This window comes from Pinus tabuliformis, chromosome J (assembly GCF_031772625.1).
Source record: "Pinus tabuliformis cultivar Carrire ecotype Pingquan chromosome J, CPIR1, whole genome shotgun sequence".
In the NCBI taxonomy this organism is placed as follows: Eukaryota; Viridiplantae; Streptophyta; class Pinopsida; order Pinales; family Pinaceae; genus Pinus; species Pinus tabuliformis.
Genome location: NC_142295.1, coordinates 943,541,671 through 943,561,196, shown reverse-complemented (window position 1 = coordinate 943,561,196; position 19,526 = coordinate 943,541,671). Strand labels below are relative to the sequence as shown.

Below are 19,526 nucleotides of genomic sequence, written 5' to 3'. Positions count from 1 at the left end.
CCTGTTTTACAAAATGCTACCAAGTATCATCAACTCATCGAAGCATTGATGTTCTTGGTGAACTCCCGTTCGGATATATGTTTTGCAGTCAACACATTGAGTCAACATATGGTTGAGCCTCACCACACACATTGGATTAGTGCCAAGAATCTGTTGAGATATCTTCGTGGCACAATCACTCATGGGTTGAGATACTCTGTCGAAAATGTGAGACTACATGGATACCGATGTTGATTGGGTAGGTAGTGTGGTGGACCGAAAGAGCACTTCCGGGTGTTGTTCCTCTTTGGGATTTTCCTCGATATCCTGGATGAGCAGGAAGCAAAAGTCGATGGCTTTGAGCACCGCCGAGGTAGAGTACATTGCTGCTAGTATGGCCTCTTGTGAGGCAATCTGGTTACAGAAGCTCTTCAATGAGCTGTTTCGATTTACATTGGATACTACCGTGATCCTGTGTGACAACCAGAGTGGGATTCATTTATCAGAGAATCCCTTATTTCATGATCGCTCCAAGAATATCGATATCGGGTACCACTATATTCGGGATATGGTGCAACAGGGAGCAATAAGGCTCCAACATATCGGTACAGATGAGCAGGTTGTCGACATTTTGACGAAGCCCCTGGGAATTCTTGATTTTCCAAGAACGACTTTGTGTCGTTGAGAGACCCTCTTATGAGGGACGTGTATGATGCATACATTGAGCTCTGGGAGCTCCAAAGGCGCGGGGTACTTCTTGGAGCGACATGCGACAACAGGGCAACTCACCCTCCCTTAGTGGTGCACTATGTACAGGGTGAAAGGTTCAACCTTCCCCTGTGACACCCCATGGCAACTGTGGGATAGGATGATTAGTTCTCCTATGGGCCAGGATGATTAGTTCTCCCGTGGCGACTGTTGGACAAGATGATTCGTTCTCCTGTGGACAGGATGATTAATTCTCCTGTCAAGGCAACCTACCCATGCAGTCTAGGACTCATGGGAAGTACCTCTCATCTTATCAATGAGTAGGGAAATGGGGTTAGGGACCATTAGTAGTATTATTGATGGATGCATCGTTGTATCTACCGTACTCCCTATGCTAGGGTGACCTGCATTGATTTGGGATCAATGATACGGATCTGGGATCAGTGAGAGTGGTATGACACACTCTGAGACTGACTTCGGGTCAGTGGAGGATGGTATGATACATCCTCGATCATTTCTTCTTCATCATAGTTCAGCAAAGTAGAGCAGAGCAGAGCCAAGCAGTGCAAGGCAGTGCGATTGATGGTTGGGATAGTACCGACGGTCAGACGGATTAGCAGATGGAGTTCTCCCTAGTTGAGAGGAAGTGTTACAGTTGGCAACTAGAACCAAATTCCATGTGGGTCACCTTATTTATGGTAGCTAATATTTTTCCTAGATTCCTCTTGTCGATAGGTGTAGGATTGATCTAAAGATCATCCGATTCTGACAAGTAATTATCGAGAGATGAATTTATTTGTATCTACTTGACAAATTGTCAAGGTCGGCCAACAACTAAATGTGTGGCACACATGCCTAGCAAATCATATAAGTACAAGTGAGGTTGATTCATTATCAAATCATCTCAACTCAACTCATCTTCTCTCTCCTCATCTTATTGGGCTAGCAAAGGAGCAGCTTCTCTCACACATGCAAGAAGAAAGATGATTTAGGGTAGTGTTGACTTTTTGGGCAACGTTGACTTTTCTAGGGTTGTGTTGACCAAGTGCTAGGTTGTTTTATGGAGCGCTGACCAAGGGTTGACCTGCGCTGGCTTTTTGGGGGTTGCGTTGACCAGCGTTGACTGGTTAGGACTGACCGCAGATTGCTGAACTTTGATTGTTGTTTCACTAAGTACTGTGGACTGTTTTGGGCTGCTGAAGATAGTTGTTGAAGACCGAATTCTTCAAGTTGACTAGAAGTCAATCTGGGGTTGTTTTGACCAAGTTTGACTTTGCTAATTTAGAGTTTGTCGCTGCTATTATAAAATTACAGAATTCTGAATTGTGTTATTTCTCTCTACTGAACAATTGAAGATTAAAGAAGAATTGATCAAAGGGTTTCCCTACATTAGGGTTTGTCCTTGGCTAGCCGCCACATCTTGTGTCTCTTGTCTTGGCTTGTTTTCTGTCGATCGTTTAATGTTCTATCTGCACTTTACTTTATGTTTATGTGATTGCTAAACAGTGGCTAATAAAAATATTTTAAGTAAGCTGCTCTAAGCATAGAACATACCATAATTTAACAATACTCAACTTCAGTTGTACTTAGAGCAACACTAGTTTTCCTTCTACTAGACCATGAAATCATAATGGAGCCCAAGCTAAAACAGAATCTAAAGGTGCTCTTTCTATCATCAAAGCTTCCATCCCAAATAGCATCAGTGAAACCATGCAGCTGCCATTCTCCATTAGAAGCATATCTTAGACCATAATCAATGGTGCCATGCAAATATCTCAATATATATTTCATTGCAACCCAGTGCACATGTCGAGGCTCAACCAAGAATTCGCTCAATGTGTTCACATCATAACAAATATGAGGTCTAGTGTTCACAAGATAATTCAACAAGCCAATCAATTTATGATACATAGAGGGATCAATTAGATCAGAGTCGCAATCCCATATATTCTTCAAATTTGCCACCATAAGAGTGTCCATGGACTTGCAATCCATCATGCCAAATCTATGAAGGGTCTTAATAGTGGACTTGCCTTGGCCAACAAAGATTCCATCTGGTTTTTTCCAAATTGCCAATCCCAAATAATAATGCATAAGACCAAGATCCTTCATTTAAAATTCAAAAACCATCTCCCTCTTACATTGGACAATCAAAACTTCAACCCCTGTCAAAAACAGATCATCTACATATAGCAGCAAGACCAAGGGATCGCCTTCAACAACATTGAAGTACAAGTTCAGATCAGGATTTCTCTTCTTGAAACCAAAACTTAACAAACAACCATCAATATGGGAGTACCATGAAAGACGATTCGACTTCAGACCATATAGGGCTTTCTCCAATTTGCAAACATGTGTTTCTCTATCATGGACCTCAAAGCCTTGAGGTTGCTCAATATAGACTTCCTCTTCAATGAATCCATTCAAAAAAGCAGCCTTGACATCCATTTGATGCAATTTCCAACTTGCAATAGAAGCAAGAGCATTAACAGATCTAATAGAAGCATACCTGGAAATGGGAACAAACGTGTCTTCGTAATCCTCTCCCTCTTTTTGGGAGAATCCTTGAGCCACAAATCTTGCATTATACTATTCAACACTTCCTTCAGCTGCATGCTTGATTTTGTAGATCCATTTGGAAGACACAATAGATTTCCCCTTAGGCCTAGGCACCATTTCCCAAACAACATTCTTCAATATAGATTGATATTCTTCGATCATAGCATCTTTCCAAACTTGATGCTCAATTTCTTCCTCATATGTGGATGCCTCGGATTCAATGATCTTGCACATCATTGTTGCTTAACCAGAATACTTCTTCGGACTCTTGCTTTCCTTGAAGGTCCCACGAGGTGCAACATGTCCTTCGGCTCCCTTCAATGTTCTTTCAAGCCACGCAAGTCTCTTTCTAGTCTCAGGTACAATGGCTCTAGTAGATTCAACAAGTTCATGATCATCAGATTCTTCATGAGGATCTCGTTTCATCGGTTTAGGTTCTTTAGATTTCTATTCCACATTCTTTGGATCCGCCTGCATCTCAACATCAGAATCCAAGTGTGAACCCTTGGATTTCCATAAAGCAATGTCTTCATCAAAGATAACCTCCCTGCATGTTTCAATAGAATGTTGTCCTAGAACACAGCCCCTAAAGGCTGTTGAATTTTCACAGTAGCCAACAAAAGTTCCTTTCTTCCTAGAAGGTTCTAACTTCATCCTTCTTTCCTTGTGCACACGAACATAAACAGAACAACCAAAGATTCTCAAATGCTTAGCAATGGGCCTTTCACTTATGAACGCTTCTCTAGGAGTTTTGTAGTCCAAGATTCGATGTGGACATCTATTTTGAACATAAACAATTGTTGTTGCAGCTTCTTCCCAAATAAACATAGGCAATTCTTGATCATGAAGCATGGCCTTAGCAGCTTCCATAATAGTCTTGTTCTTCCTTTCGACAATTCCATTTTGTTGAGGATAGTAGGGAACTATCAACTCCCTCTTAATTCCAGCATCCCTGCAGAAAGAAATCAATTCCTTGGATACATATTCTCCTCCATCGTCAGACCTTAGAGTCTTGATCCTTCTTCCTATAAAAATTTCAACCTCTGCATTGAATTCCCGAAACTTTTCAAATACCTCATCCTTGGATTTCAAGAGATAAATACATGCCTTACGAGAGTAATAATCAATAAGAGACATAATACAAATTGCTAGCCAAGATCTTGTTAGACATATGCCCACAAACATCGGAGTACACAAGATCCAAGATTCCTTTGGATCTACTATCATTGCTAGTACATCTTCCTTTAACATTTTTCCCAAGGGTGCATCCCTTGCAAACTCCATCATGCTCGATCTTAATTTCAGGTACACCATTTACAAAATCTTTCAATCTAGATAAAGCTTTATAATGAACATGTGTGTACCTTCGATGCCATAGCTCATAAAGATCAGTGGTGTTGTGTAGTAAGGCTTGGATTGAGCGACCAAGGAGACAATATAGGCCTCCAATTCATACACCAATGACTTTAGCAGATTCAAAAGAGGCATCCTTCTTCCATACTAGAACTTGTCCATCCACAAAAGCAATTCTATATCCTTTGTCTTCAAGAGATGAAATGGACAACAAATTCTTCTTTAAACCAGGAACATATAGAATATTGTTAATAGATACATTACCTCTTGATTTCAATTGGAAGGATGACGAACCAATGCCCTTGACTTCGTGTTTGCCATTATCTCCAAGATCAACTCTTTGGGCTCTGTTCTTTTCAACCAATTCAAAGAGGTTCTCACAACTTCTAGTCATGTGCTTAGAGGCACCATTGTCCACCAACCATATTTCATGATGACCTACAATGGAACCTGTAAAAGCATAATAAAATGAGTATTTTGATATAAAATAGAGAGAGCAAAGAGAGTGATTAAAGACACAACACCAAACACATATTGTTTTATTATTGATCACAACAGTTACAATATATAGGACATAACACAATAAATTTGACACATCTAGATCATGACTCCAACACATATCATAGGAATCAACAGCTTCTAGACTGATGTCTCGTAACTCCTAATGACGACTACATATGACATGGAAGCATTACTTCCAACACCCTCCCTTAATGCTTACATGGAAAACATTGAAAAAACATATTACAACAATAAATAAATCTTTGTTAGATTTGTCTGATATGGTCATCACTAGCACTCATATCCACTCTTCACCACACTTTCGAGCTTCCCACTTGACCCATTTAAGACATAACCGCTTCAGACCATCATTAACGTACTTTGCAGAATTGGCGCTTCTGAACCTCCCAGAGCACAACAGGTCAGTCTCGATACTAAACCACCCTATGGAACTGCCACCATCTGTTGAATATATGGCCTTCCGCTATATTCACCAGTTATCTAGGATAACATTCTGGGTATGGAATGTCTTCAGCAGACAATTCTACAACTTGACCTTGTATAAATAGCATGTACTGATGCTCTCGGAGCATGACGAGTCACACCAGCTTGACCTTATTAAGAACTACCTATGACTAGTGTTCCCAGAGTACGACGTGTCACATTAGTCTGTTGAATAGTTGGCCAGTTCTTTGTTGTTTTGCATCATTTGATTTTTGTACAATATAATAACATACTTCGACTTCAACTCACACCAAAAACTTAGACACAAACACACAACCATAAAAAAATAGCAATAGTTTAGACCATAACATATTCCATTGTCATTTTTCATACACAATGTTCACATTCATATTTTGATTGATCTGCATCCACCATTCCTCTATCTCGTTCATCCCATTAAACTATTTAAAGTGAAGCCTTCATAAATGTACTATATTTTGCATGCATTACAAAGCCATGATCATCTACATATGAAAGAACTTGAACTTTACTGCTTTCCTTAAAACAGAAGCACTTCCCACTTGCCAAGTGAAATATGAACTTGGCCAACAAGACCTCTACAACAATGGCTGATTTAAAACCATGGAAATAGAGTCCAACATGGTCCCTTCGCTCCTTCCCAGGCATTGACTGCATCATCGATGAAATGAATAATCTTCACAGGTGAAAGATTCATCGAGTAACAACTTAAGCTTCTCATCGACGTCCTTGTAGATTATGTGCAACGCAACAGCTGAAGCGACTATGGAAGATCGATTATACTATAGATCCCCAACCTTAAACAACAAATTAATGAACCACTTCGTGCAATTCTTCAAGTGCGAGCTTGAAAATGATATCAGCCTGAATGTTAGATGGCTTTGGAGGTTGGTGATGTCGTTCGAGATAGACAAGAGAACTCTCTCTTCCACCGCCCAAACATTGATGGGGATTGATGACAAAGGGAACAAGAACAATGATCAACTGAGGCTAGCAATGGCACCAAGGGCAGATCAGTTCTCATTTAATAAGTGAATTCCAAGCCCCTGCATCATTCACACAGATCCACAATCCACAATCGTATTTCCATAGATCCACAATCGTGACAATGTCACAGCCCTCTTTGCACAACTTTTACGCCACTCCCTCTGCCACATGCAATGATAGGTAGCACTTTGTAGATCTCCTAAAGAAAAATGGAGCAGAACTCTCATTTGATCATCTGAGATGCCTTCGTTGCAAAGACAATGAGACTTTGAATTCCATCGTGACCATAAAGAGTCCAAATTGTGATTAAGATGAAGTACATACAGATTCTAATCCTTCTCAATTTGGTCGAAGCCGTGGGCAAATTTTCACCAGCAATGCACATGGACTCCAGAAAAAATACAAATCTTAGAACATAGAGTGGAATCCATACGGCTCCACTACCTTGATTGGGATCAAATGGTGTTCCACGTCAGGCAGCGCAGTGCCTCTACATTTAGTCATGGGCTGACATAAAGATATTGAAGCTTGGCCAGACGACAAAACCCTCTATTGAAAATCCATTACAACACCACTTAACAATAAAATAGATCTACACACAGTAACACATGAAATTCACACAGTAAACTAAACTCAATCTATGTACAGAGAATCAAATCAATCCTCAAGGCTCCCTCACATCTTCCTGGTCCTCCCTTGAAGGAGTCAAGCCAGTACCCACTCTGATACCATGATAGAAAACAAAGAGAGAGAGCAGAGAGAGTGATTAAACACACAACACCAAACACATATTGTTTTATTATTAATCACAACAGTTACAATATATAGCACACAACACACAGACTTCGACACATCTAGAACATGACTCTAACTCATAACATAGGAATCAACAACTTCTAGACTGATGTCTCATAACTCCTAATGATAACTACAGATGACATGGAAGCATTACTTCCAACATATTCATCATCAGAATCATTCTTTCTAGGCCTCCTCTTATGAGAGGATTCATCAATGTTAGCTCCAAAAGCATGATGATTCCCTTTCCTATTTCGATCATTATTCCTTTGATAGTCATTCCTTTGATTTGTTTGATGACAGTCATTTTGATAGTGACCATATGCTTGTCAATGCTAACATTGAACATTTGTTAGATCTCTTCTATCTCTTCTATCTTAAGAGGGAGGAGCAGGGCTTCTTAGTGGAGCAGGTTCCCTTCTTGGACAGATCTTAGAGCAGGTCTTGAATTAGGTCTTCTCCTTGAAATTCTTTGAAATCTTCCAAAATTACATCTTCTTCTTTTACTCTTTGAGTGGGTTGCAAAGGTTTGAGAGTCTTCAGTTGGATTTGCAATCTTGCCTCTAGAAACAAGCCTTGATTCTTCTTGTGTGCAAACAACCCAAAGCTTGTCAAATAAGATGCATGTTCTCTGTCACTAATACTTGTTGCAAAAGGATCCCAGGATTCAAGTAGGCCACCCATAGCCACAACTACCAATTCTTTGTAGGATACTTCTTCTCCAATAGCTTTGAGTTGATCTCTTATATGAGATATCCTTACAAGATATGATGCTACAGTGTCATTAATTGTCATCTTGATATTGTGAAGTTGACCCCTCAAACTTATAGATTGATTGATGTTGTTGATAGTGTATAATCCAATAATGGCATCATACATCTCCTTGGAAGTTTGGTGATCAACAATATAGGGAATTAGATGATCCCTAACAAATTCTATAATGATGCTCCTTGCCAAGATGTCATCTTCCTGAAATTTGTCTTTTCCTGCTTGATCAACTGGTTCAGTGACTTTTCCTGTAACAATACTCATGACCTTGTGCCTTGCAAGCACTAGGTCAACCCTAGTCTTCCATGCCCTGTAATTTGTAGCTCCTTCAAGCTTGTTCTCAGAGTTCATGAAGGAATTCATGATGAAGATGTCCAACAAAAACAGAAAGTAGAATCCCAAATTCTTCAAAATGCTTCTCAATGCCCTTCAAGGTGCTCTTCAAGGTGATCCCAATGCTCTTTCCCTTCACCAAAGCTCTGATATTGTGTTGATTTTACTAGTGCAATCAAGACTAGTATAAATTTTCAAACTGATAACTACTTCCAGTGATACAATTTGATTTCTTATAGCATTCTAATCATTAAGTAGTCATACATGAAAATTTTCAACCATTCACTTTCATCAATAGAGCAATAGGGATCACAGTAAACAGTAAAACAATAGACAAGAGACATCGATATTTAGGATAGCAGCTAGGGGAAAACCCAACTAATCTTTCCTTATGAGAGATCAATTCAGTTCATCAAAAGTACATTAGAATATTCCAACAAGATTCCAACTTCTGACCTCAATAAATACCAAGTCAAACCAAACAAAGGAGAGAGAAAGTGCAATCAACGCTAGTCAAAGTCAAGTATGCAATAGAGGGTTGAATTTCAGCCTGAGGTAGCTCAGAATAGAGGGCTGAAATTTGGTCAAAACAATAGTCAACAAACTTGTGCATTTTTCGGTCAAAGTCATAAGTTTAACCTGCGATCAACGACCTAGAAACAAGACAAAATCTCGATAAAACAGAGTCAACAGATCCCTAGAATATTTGGCCTCCAAAATAGTTAAAGAGATCAGTCAAACAAAAGCAATCTCTCCCAGTTCAACATTGGTCAAATAGAAGAATAGAAGTTGGTCAATGTAGAATAGAAAGACTCCTTTGCACGTGTGAACCTCTCCTTGCTATTTCAGATCGAATGTGTGAGTGATGTGTTTCCAAAATGAGCTCTAACGAATTTGTATTTATATGTGTCTTAGGAGGTGGCTTTTCCACATGTGGGGTCCACTTGTGCACTTTAGGCTGACTTGATCGAACATCTAAATATGAAATTTCTCCATTGATTTCCAAATGAAAATACCGACAATAGTTACCATTTTCCAACACATTTTTGCTAAGGCCATGACAAAGGAGTTCAACCATCAACACCACCAATATTAGGGTACATATAGGGTTTGGTGTTCTTGATTAAATGCATATCACATACCCTCATACATCATATAGTCTAATGAAATGCCACAATACCATTGTACCTGAAATCTTGAAAATTGTTAGGTCTGCTGAATTTTGAATGGGATATGATTTTTTATTTTCTCCATATAAAGTTTGATGAGGTTGGAACCACTCTCAAGCATCCTAAGTCATTTCAAGGCAATGTTAAAATTTTAAATAAAAAGATGAAAATGGAAGATACAGGAAAATGTCATTTTTACTTTAAGAAATTAACATTATCATTAGGGAGCATCTAGGAAGCGTCTAGGGAGGATCAAAGGAGCACCATTGGATGCTTGGGAAGCTTGGATCCTCACATAGCAGTTCCAAAATTCCAAAAAAAATGCCTCACAAAATTGTGCAAGCAATTTCCAAAACCATGTCGAAATCGCAGTTTGGCTTCTGGAACTGTGAACGAAACCATCACAGTTTTGATAGGTCCAAGAATCGTGATTTTTCAAGCAAAGCGCAGTTTCGAAATTTCATTTCGCGGTTCGCCCACAAATCCGCATGTTTCATGATTCCAAGTTCTGATCTCTTGGAGGGGGGGGGTTCTACTTGAGATAAAGAAGGGAGATATTTGATTAAATCACATTTTTCATGAACATATGTATTAACCATGATATCATGCCCCTTTTTACATCATGGCATGTCTTTAGCTTGTGTATGACAACAAAGGGGTGGCCCATCATAAGAATGACATGATTTATTCTTTACATTTTGTCTTCACAATGGTTAATGTGTAAAAATGGTAGGCCACTTCAAAATATTTTCACCACGATATTTGTGCAAATGGTACAGATAAATATTTTACACCATGATCTTCATAAGCCAAAGTCGTAATAAAATAGATCTAAACAAACCCACTATCATGAATAAACATTACACCATGCCATCCCTTCGATCTTTTCTTAAGTGTTTCATAAGTGAGGTGCATAAATGTTTGACTAGGTTAACCATGAACACGATCATCCATCATATCACTAAGGAGCATGTCATCACCATCTATCAACCGAGTATACCACCACTATTTGTCACATGTGATCATGAAGCAAGCAACCCAGACCACCAAAAGAATCAATCACATGATCCACCAAGTAAGACCACTATGTTCATCCATCCTCAAAAAATATCATCGAAGATCATCACAAAAAGGACTATCCTCAAGCAATATCATGGAAGCTCATCACAAGGACTACCCTTAAGAAAGAAATAAGTGTGTATTTGTAGTATCTCACCACCCTGCAAGTTACCCCTGAAATATGTAATTAACACTTATATGAATATGAGGGGTGTTACCCACCAAAATGGTAACCCTATAGGAAAAAACATTTTCTCCCATCTTACACAGTCAACTAGCCAACAGCCCTACATGTTGCTTATTGATGATGATATGCCACATTCCTTTGCCATTCACACAAGTCATTCACCTCTCACTATTCAACATTCCTCTTGAATATAGGTGGGCTAATGCTTGGCAAGTACTTTAACCATTTTGCAATCAAGTGCTTTTACTTAATGTTTGGGCACTCTTACATGGATAAATGGGTGATCTAGATGATTGACAAATCTTGATTGTATATTTGTTCTCTCACCTTAACAAGGGGGTTAGTCTTTAGTCTTAGTCCATTGGGACCTCCTCTAAGGCCTTAGGGTTATAAGACAGGCACTACATTGGAAGCTTGGATTGAAGTAGTGTGTCCATAACCATTCCATACATAACATCTTTCATCATTCCCTTGTATCACCTACATCCTTCGGGTTAACTATCATTAGATCATTGGGATTTGGCACTCACACATTCACATTCTTGAGTAGGGGGAGATAATTTTACCCTAGAGGTTGATGCAACTAAAAGAAAAGAAAAAGCATAAGATGGCCAACAACAAAAGAAAAAGAAAAAAATGCAAACAATGGCTAACACATAATCAGCATGCTAGAAAAATTCTAGCATGAGTTCTACATGTTTGTTTTTACCTAGAACTTTAGATCATGTCTATGTCTAATCATGATCATAAACACACTGAAATACACACAACTTCAATCTCTTTGCACAGTGGAAATGCAACATCAGTGAATCAATTAAGTACACAAAAATTTGCAGACCCAAAACTTGTTTTTATTACGACTTTAATAAAACAAACATAGGGATCTTGTACCAGGTATCATGGCCCTTACAAATCCCTTATACAAAGAAACTAGATCTTCAAGTCAACTTCTTTTGACTATCAGTCTGCCCAATACAAGAAAAAAACTTGACATGCTTGTTGAAGATGCCCTTACAGATCATCCCTTTCAGTGCATTTTGACTTGACACTTGGCAAGTCTTTTGCCACCTTTCTCACAAAGAAATATGCTCCTTCAATATCTCCGCACACTAGCTTCTCACAAAGGTATTTGCTTCTCCAAATGCTTGTATACTCAACTACAAATAGCTCATCTTCTCACATTACACTTGCCCACAAAATCACTATAAAATCAGCATCAAAGTGGTCTACTACTCACAGTGGAGTAGCCCTTCCAAGCCACTATATATTATCCCTCTTAAAACATTGTTCATTCCAGCATTCATGAACAGGCTTCAATCAACATAACTCTACAATTATCTTCAATGAACCACTAACCCATACGCCCTCATCCAACCTCAGCTTAGGCCTGAAGTCACTTGGCCCTGAAAGTTGAAACAGATCTTCTACAACCTCTAATCCTCAGCTCAGAGCCTTTTGTCACACCATGCGATCAATGTTCTAGCCTTGATCTTGTGATATATATGTTGCGCTTGGATCTGAGGTAACTCGGCCCCAATACCAGCCTCCTAACAATCATTTCAACCCTATGTTAACAAAGATTGCATTCCCCTCCAAAACTACAGACATAACTCAACCTAGAATAAAGACAGATATAAGGCTCCACGTCTTTCCTACATGACACAAGATTTCGTTTCCCAGCAGACTAGACTTAGGAGGAGAACTTTTGGCCTCCTCCTCTAGGACAAACACACTTCCAAACACAGAAAGACTTCAAATCTTCCTCCACTTCAGGTATGTGGCTACCCTTCTTAGCTAGTGATAATCACAAGATGAATCGCAATGATGTGATTAGACCTCACTCAGGTCTCCTATATTTATATCATCTCTAACTATTAGCTTAGGGGCTATTAACTCCATTAAGGTTCCTCCGAAACAATAATCAGAATAAACAATTATTTCTTTTGGGACTTTAGCCCACACCTTTAGGTTTAAACCCATTGCTTGGGTACATCGCCCAATGAAAGCTCATTTTCCTGGGTCAACTCCACACAACATAGTACCCCAAGGGTTGTGGGAGTACCTCCCAAGCTACAATTTCAATACTCCCTCTTAGCAAGGGAGGTACTTCCACTACTCGGAAGTAACTCATCAGCAACACTAGCCCCGTCTCTGGCGTCCACCACTGCAGCATGTCCTGTAGAATGAACAACATTATCCTTGGTAGTGTCCCTGCCACCAGAAGCCTATCACTTCTTCTTCTCACTACAGGCCTTCAACCCATTCCACGGTTCCTTCTTGCCAATGTTGGACATTGGATAAACCAACGCTCCCCTTGCGTTTCGCGACATGGACTAACCACCTCTCATGGATCCTTATCTCTGGCGATGTGATCGTTGACTAAAACCTGCAGGTTTTGGTCTAACGACAATCATGATTCCCAATAAGTGGTATTAGAGCGTAGGTCAAGATTTCGATACACACCTGGCTCACGTTGGGGGGGATATTGTTGGACATTGGATAAACCAACACTCCCCATGTGTTTCGCGACATGGACTAACCGCCTCTCGTGGATCCTTGTCTACGATGCAATCGTTGACTAATACCTGCGGGTTTGACCAATACCTACAGGTTTTGGTCGAACGACAATAGTGATTCCCAACAACCAGTTATAGAAGTCTCCTTACTCCCCACTAACCATGTGCTCTTTTGGATTGCAAATTCTCCCTTTGAACCTACAAACTCTCACTTGAACTCAACTCCCTATAAGTCTCAAGAACTTGCTTCTTCCCCTGATCTATAGGCTTGCCCATTAATGGATATAGACCACTCTCTCTATCTCCAATGACTACTCCAACAAAATTAGAGCCTTTGGGCCTGAGTATCGCTTTCTCACCTCATAATATTGCCTCCAACCCCTTCGCCTTGATCATTGAAATAGAGAACATGTTTCACTTGAGCTCTGATACCCACTGCACATCTTGAACTCGTAGCAGCCCACCCGACTCCATCTTGAATAACAAACACCTGACCCTCTGATAGTCTTCTAGCTCTTATCACCAACCTTCATGTGCAATTTCGAGTCCCATTCAGTTAGAGTCTCATAAACTTCATGCAATCCTATCATATGCTTTGATGCTCCACTATCAATGAACCATGCACCCTCAGAGAAATGAGAAACCAAAGCAAAGTCTTCCTCGAATCTTCTTGAGAAGTCATCCATCTCAGTTGAAAATGTAGCGCCATTGTTATCTCCTTCTTCTCATTATCTCCCTACTTTTAACGTGGACACTTACTCAAATAATGACCATGCTCGTCACACATGTAACACTTCACCTTACTCAAGTCCTTCGCTTCGCCCTTCATCTTTCTTGCAAAAGCAACATTCTCTTCATTAGACTTCTTACAAAGATCCTTGTTTAAATTTGGTAGTTGAGGGAGAAATTCCCCCTTGGAGAAGCCCTACAAACCATAAGGATACCCCATTGGACCTTGGAAAAATTAAGTTTGCACATGGGAAAATATAATTTTTAATATAGGTCCAAGTCACCCTCAAAAGTACAAGTGACTCTGGAAAAAGGAATTCATCCACCAAAACCTCATATAACTACACCTAAGGTCACATCACTTGGAAGCGTCACATCACATAAATCATTCTTCTTCATTCGTTCGATCTGGTCTAAAAATTCTATGGTTCGAGTTCACATGTGCAAAGGGGAGGGAGAGAATTATGTGGCAGCATTGACTTTTTTGTTTTGGCACCTTTGACCAATGTTGACTTCGAATGGTTTGAATTGTTTTTTACTTGGGTTTGGATCTGTTTCAAAGGTCGAATTTAGGAGAGAGAAGATCGAACTTTTTTGGACATTTTGACAAGCTTTGACCACATAAGTACATTTAGGGTTTTCGCAAGTTGACTTTGACTTTGACCAAAAAATTTGTGGGCATAATTTTGTGACTATTTTAATTGAGTTTGATTGAGAGAAGGAAGCTACATTCTTTGACTAGTTGGCCGAATATTTTAGAGTTGATTTGACCATTGACTGAGGACTGGTTAGGGTTGTGTTGACTATTGTTGACTTTGAAGAAAATTGCAGAATTCGTATTTGACAAGATTTGACTTTTATGATCATATTGGATTGGATAATGATTGGTTGAACCTTTGACTAGTTGTTGAACATTTGATGAACATCTAATAGAAGAAGAATTTGGTTAGGGTTTTCCCCTTGTGGGGTTATTCCCTAGTCTTTGACCAAACATCTATGTGCCTCTATTGATCTTGGTTGTCTTCTATTATGCATATTGTTTGTTGTTCTATCTACAATTGCTTACTGTAATTGGGTGATTGAAATTGAATTGGAAAAGTGATTGCCAAAGAAGAAGAAATTCTCGAAATGATTGTTACAACATAAAGCATTGAAAAATCAACATGGTATTAGAGCTAAGGTGAAGACAAGCTCAAGGAGGCAAAAGCAATCACCCTTTGAAGATATCTTATCTGCTGCTAAAGATTATTTGACTTGGTCAAGATGACTACCTCATGAGTCATACTTCAAGATTGAAGAGAAGTTGAATGGCTCATCTAACTATGTTGTTTGGAGAGCCAACGTTGATTTGGCTTTGGAGGAGAATGATGTAATAGAATATGTTGAAGGCAAGGTACATAAGCCTCCAGAGAGTGCAATTGTTGCTACAAAATTCGAGTACAAGAAAGGTGAGGTCAAAGCTAAGAAAATTATTATTGATTCTTTGAGAGATCATTTGATCACTTATGTTTCGAAGTTGAACAAGTCTAAGGAAATGTATGATAAGTTGGTTGGGATGTATGATGTCAACAACTTGAGTCATATCCTTTATTTGAAGAATCAACTCAAGGACATTAAGATGAACAAGGGAGAGACTATTCAGTCATACTTCATGAGGATATCTCATTTCAAGGATCAATTGTTGTCTGCTGAAGAAATTACATCTGATAAAGAGTTGGTATTGATTTCTCTTGTAGGTCTTCCTCCTATTTGGGAGACATTTATCACCACCATTAGCAACAATGACAGGTTTCCTTCAATTGATGAGTTATTTGGCAAGTGCACTCAAGAAGAGACCAAGGTGATTTCTAGAGGAAGAATTCAAAAGGATGAAGAAGGAGAACCCTTTGCATTTGTTGCTCAAGACAAGAAGAGGAAAGGAAGAGGAGGATGATCTAATTCAAGAAAGCTTGCACCAGCATCTAAAGACTCCAATAAAAGAGTGACAATGGACAGTGACATGTCAACATTTCAATGCTATAATTGCCACAAGCATGGTCACTATGCCTGAGACTGTCCAAAAAAGAGAGATGCTCCAAGGTCCAACTACATCAACAATGGCAACAACAACAATAGGTTCAACAATAGAAGAAGAAGAGAAGCTCTTGTTGCCCCTAAAGAAATTCATCGTCCTCCCAAGAGATCAAGGAACTCAAGGTATGGTAATAATGCAATGGCAACTCAATCTGAATACTTTCTTGTTTTTGCACTTTCTAGTTCCTCTCGTTCGAATTCTTTTGATAGTTGGTTGGTAGATAGTGGGGCTTCTAGACATTTCACTAGCTATAGAGAAGTCCTCTCAAACTTGGTTGAGAGGGAGTTTGATTTGAAGATAATTCTTGGGGACAATTCTACATATCTTGTGAAGGGGTTTGGATCTATTTCTTTTCATTTGAACTATGGTCAAATCATACATCTACATGATGTCTTATATGTGTCGGGATTGAAGAAGAACCTTGTCTCAATTTCTGCCATGGAAGACAAGGGTTTCAAGGTTGCATTCATTAATGGGAATGTCCTTGCTTGGCCAAGGAGAACTAGCATGAGAGATGCCTTCACTCTTGGAACCCAAAATGAAGGCCTATATAAAGTCTGCAAGAGCCCTATGCGAGCCTTGGTTCATGATGCTTCTCATCAATGTGAGTTATGGCACCGAAGATTCCCTCACCTTCACAATGAAGCCATAACTAAGATGAGAAAGATGGTTTCTGGAATGCCTTAGGTTCGAGTAAATCATAATGGAGTTTGTCTGGGATGTGCAAGTGGAAAGAAGGTGAAGGGACCATTCCATTCAAGTAGGAGCGAGACAAATGGAATACTTCGATTCATAAATTCTGATCTGTTGAAAAGTGTAACTAGGTTTGGTCTTCATAATGACATGTAATTGTGATTTTTGTAAATGATGAAAAGAAGAAAAATAAAATTACTTTGTAATGCTTGCTTCATGGGTTTCATGAGCAAGAGATTTTATTTAGATGGCTCCCATTGAGAACCTTAGGATTTGTCATTAAAGTGAAAGGGTCAATGTCATGTATGAAGAACTCTTCTTGGGGATATGACAAATGTATATGAGTCTATAAAAGTGTCTAGAAGCCCTCCAACGACAAGAACTAGTCCTCCTCTTGAAGTCGGCCTCAAAACAGAGAGAAGAACTCATGTCAGCTCACCTAAAGTAGACACACCTATTCGAATAAGCATAGGTTTGCTTATTTATGGGACAAACCACTATATATATTTGGGCAAGCTCTTCGCATTCACACAATGAAGTTCGAATATGTCTCTGAGATTTTCGAATGTCTCTGTGATTTTGGGAGGACAGTGGCAATGAAGGAAAGTTCGGATCACTCTAAGTTCGAGTGTCAAAAGAGCAGAGACAAGTTCGGGTATATTGCAATAGATAGGTTCGTTGTAGGATCTCAGATAAGGAGACAAGTTTACAAAAATAAGATCGATGTTATCTCTCAGTCAAAGGATCGGGTTTACCTCTGAGATTCGGATGATAATGATGGTGACTAAATTCGGTGTCACTACAGTTCGAAGTTGCCACATCGAAGAAGAGTTTGAAGGGTTCATAGTTCGGTTTCTTTACAGTTTGATGCTACCACGGTGAGAAGGGTTTGTTGCCTCTTCGCTTCAATACCATTATAGTTCATGCAGTGATGAGGCTTTCGATGAAGTACTCTCATTGCTAAGAAGGAAGAGGACTCACGAAGAAGAAAGGAGAAGAGGACAGTCAAGGGAACTAGTGTCTTGGTCTTGGACTGGCTAATAGGTCAAGGGTCTCAGTCTTGTATTCGTCAATTGAAATCTCTATAAGAAGAATTTGTGTGGGTTTTCCTCTCAAAGAATGAGAGGTTTTGGCCCTGGCTGATAGCCTGCATTCTGTGTCTCTTGTCTATTTATGTTCATGCATTGGTAGATATTTGATGAAGAAGAACACTAATAACTTAAGCAACAAGAATATCCTAATCTAATGAATTAAAAGGTACTCACAAGTAGTTACTAATTAAGTGAAATCACCTAACTCATGATGCCCTAGATTTCTCAACATGGTACCAAATCTAAGGTGTCAAAGTCAAGAAAAGGGCATACAATCAAAGAGACACTCAAGGATCGAATTTCACGAATGGCATCAAAGCAAGTCGAAGGAGATCAAAGAAGAAAGTTTACTTCAAAAGAAGCCTTGGGATCATCAATCAAATAATCAAGGCCAAAGGCTTTTTTCTACTCAAGGCAAATAGATCTACAAATCAAGGCAACTAGAAGTCTACACCAGCAAAATTGTTGGATCCTCTAGTCATGATCAAGAGACCACAAAGACCCTCATCAAGTTAAAAAAAATATACAATGCAAGGTAGCCCAAAGTATAGAAGCATTTATAGGACTAAGATTACATCATCTTGGAGAAAGTCGAAATCCTAGAAGCATTTTTTATCTGCACTCATTCACCACCGAGGAGTTGAAGTATGTTGAAGGCTAAATGCATTGTCAACATCTTCAAAAGGCTATAAGGCAAGTTCCCTCTCATTGAAGCAAGGACCCCTCTCTTATCCTTAAAGAAGATCATTCGAGGAAGAATCAAGACATCCTCATCAATCACCATCTACAAAGGGACCCAGATCAAAAGGCGTTGTCATCATAAATGGGGCAATCTCCTTTTATTGAAGAAGGTATATCAATTGGAAGAAGATCATCCAAAAGGGCACTTATACATCTTCATCAACCACCATCAAAGGGATCAAGATGAATATTTCATCTTCTCTTGTCAAATAAGTATCTTTTATTCTATAAATCTAATCTAGTAAAATGACTTCGTTTTGCAAGGAGATCTATAAGCTAGTTGGGTCATCGAACTTCCTTGCATGGAAAAGGCGGATAGACAGAGTCCTCAAAGAAAGTGAAGTCATTTCAATGGAAAAATTTCCAAACCATCTGAATGTCAAGCATTATCTGAATACATGGAAAGGGATCAAAGGGCTCAAGGGATTCTTATGGAATCAATCAAAGGTGCCCTCATCCTTATGTAGCAAGATTGGAGACATCAAAGAGATATATGAGAAGAACTATTCTCAGAAGATGCGATAAAGAAGGTCACTGAAGGTATCAAAGGATAAAAGGTTATCTTCATAAGATCTAAATTGCAAGATCTGTGATGAGGTAATCTTCATTGTTCTAAATATACTAACTGATGAATAAGGTAACAAATGTCTATGAGAATAAGAAAGTTATTTCTATGAAAGATAGAAAAAGACAGGTTAAGGAAAAAATTATTCAAACATTTGTCGAAAGGAGAGACGATCATAGCCAAGACTCAATGCTATGAGCATTATAGGAAAGATTGTCCTAAGCTCAAAATGG

General features: G+C 39.1%; 1 protein-coding gene across 4 annotated transcripts in view; it reads right to left on the bottom strand.

The window, feature by feature from the left end:
* LOC149229901 (mitotic checkpoint protein BUB3.1-like) overlaps positions 1–19,526 on the bottom strand; it is a 349,473-nt gene that overhangs the window by 30,183 nt on the left and 299,764 nt on the right. Inside the window, exon 9 of one of the 4 annotated variants that reach the window (XR_016247977.1) lies at positions 4,864–5,049. The exons of the other annotated variants lie outside the window; for them this stretch is intronic. The gene's annotated coding sequence lies outside the window, so the exon portion shown is untranslated. The remainder of the gene's footprint in view (positions 1–4,863; positions 5,050–19,526) is intronic. 4 annotated transcript variants of the gene reach the window in all.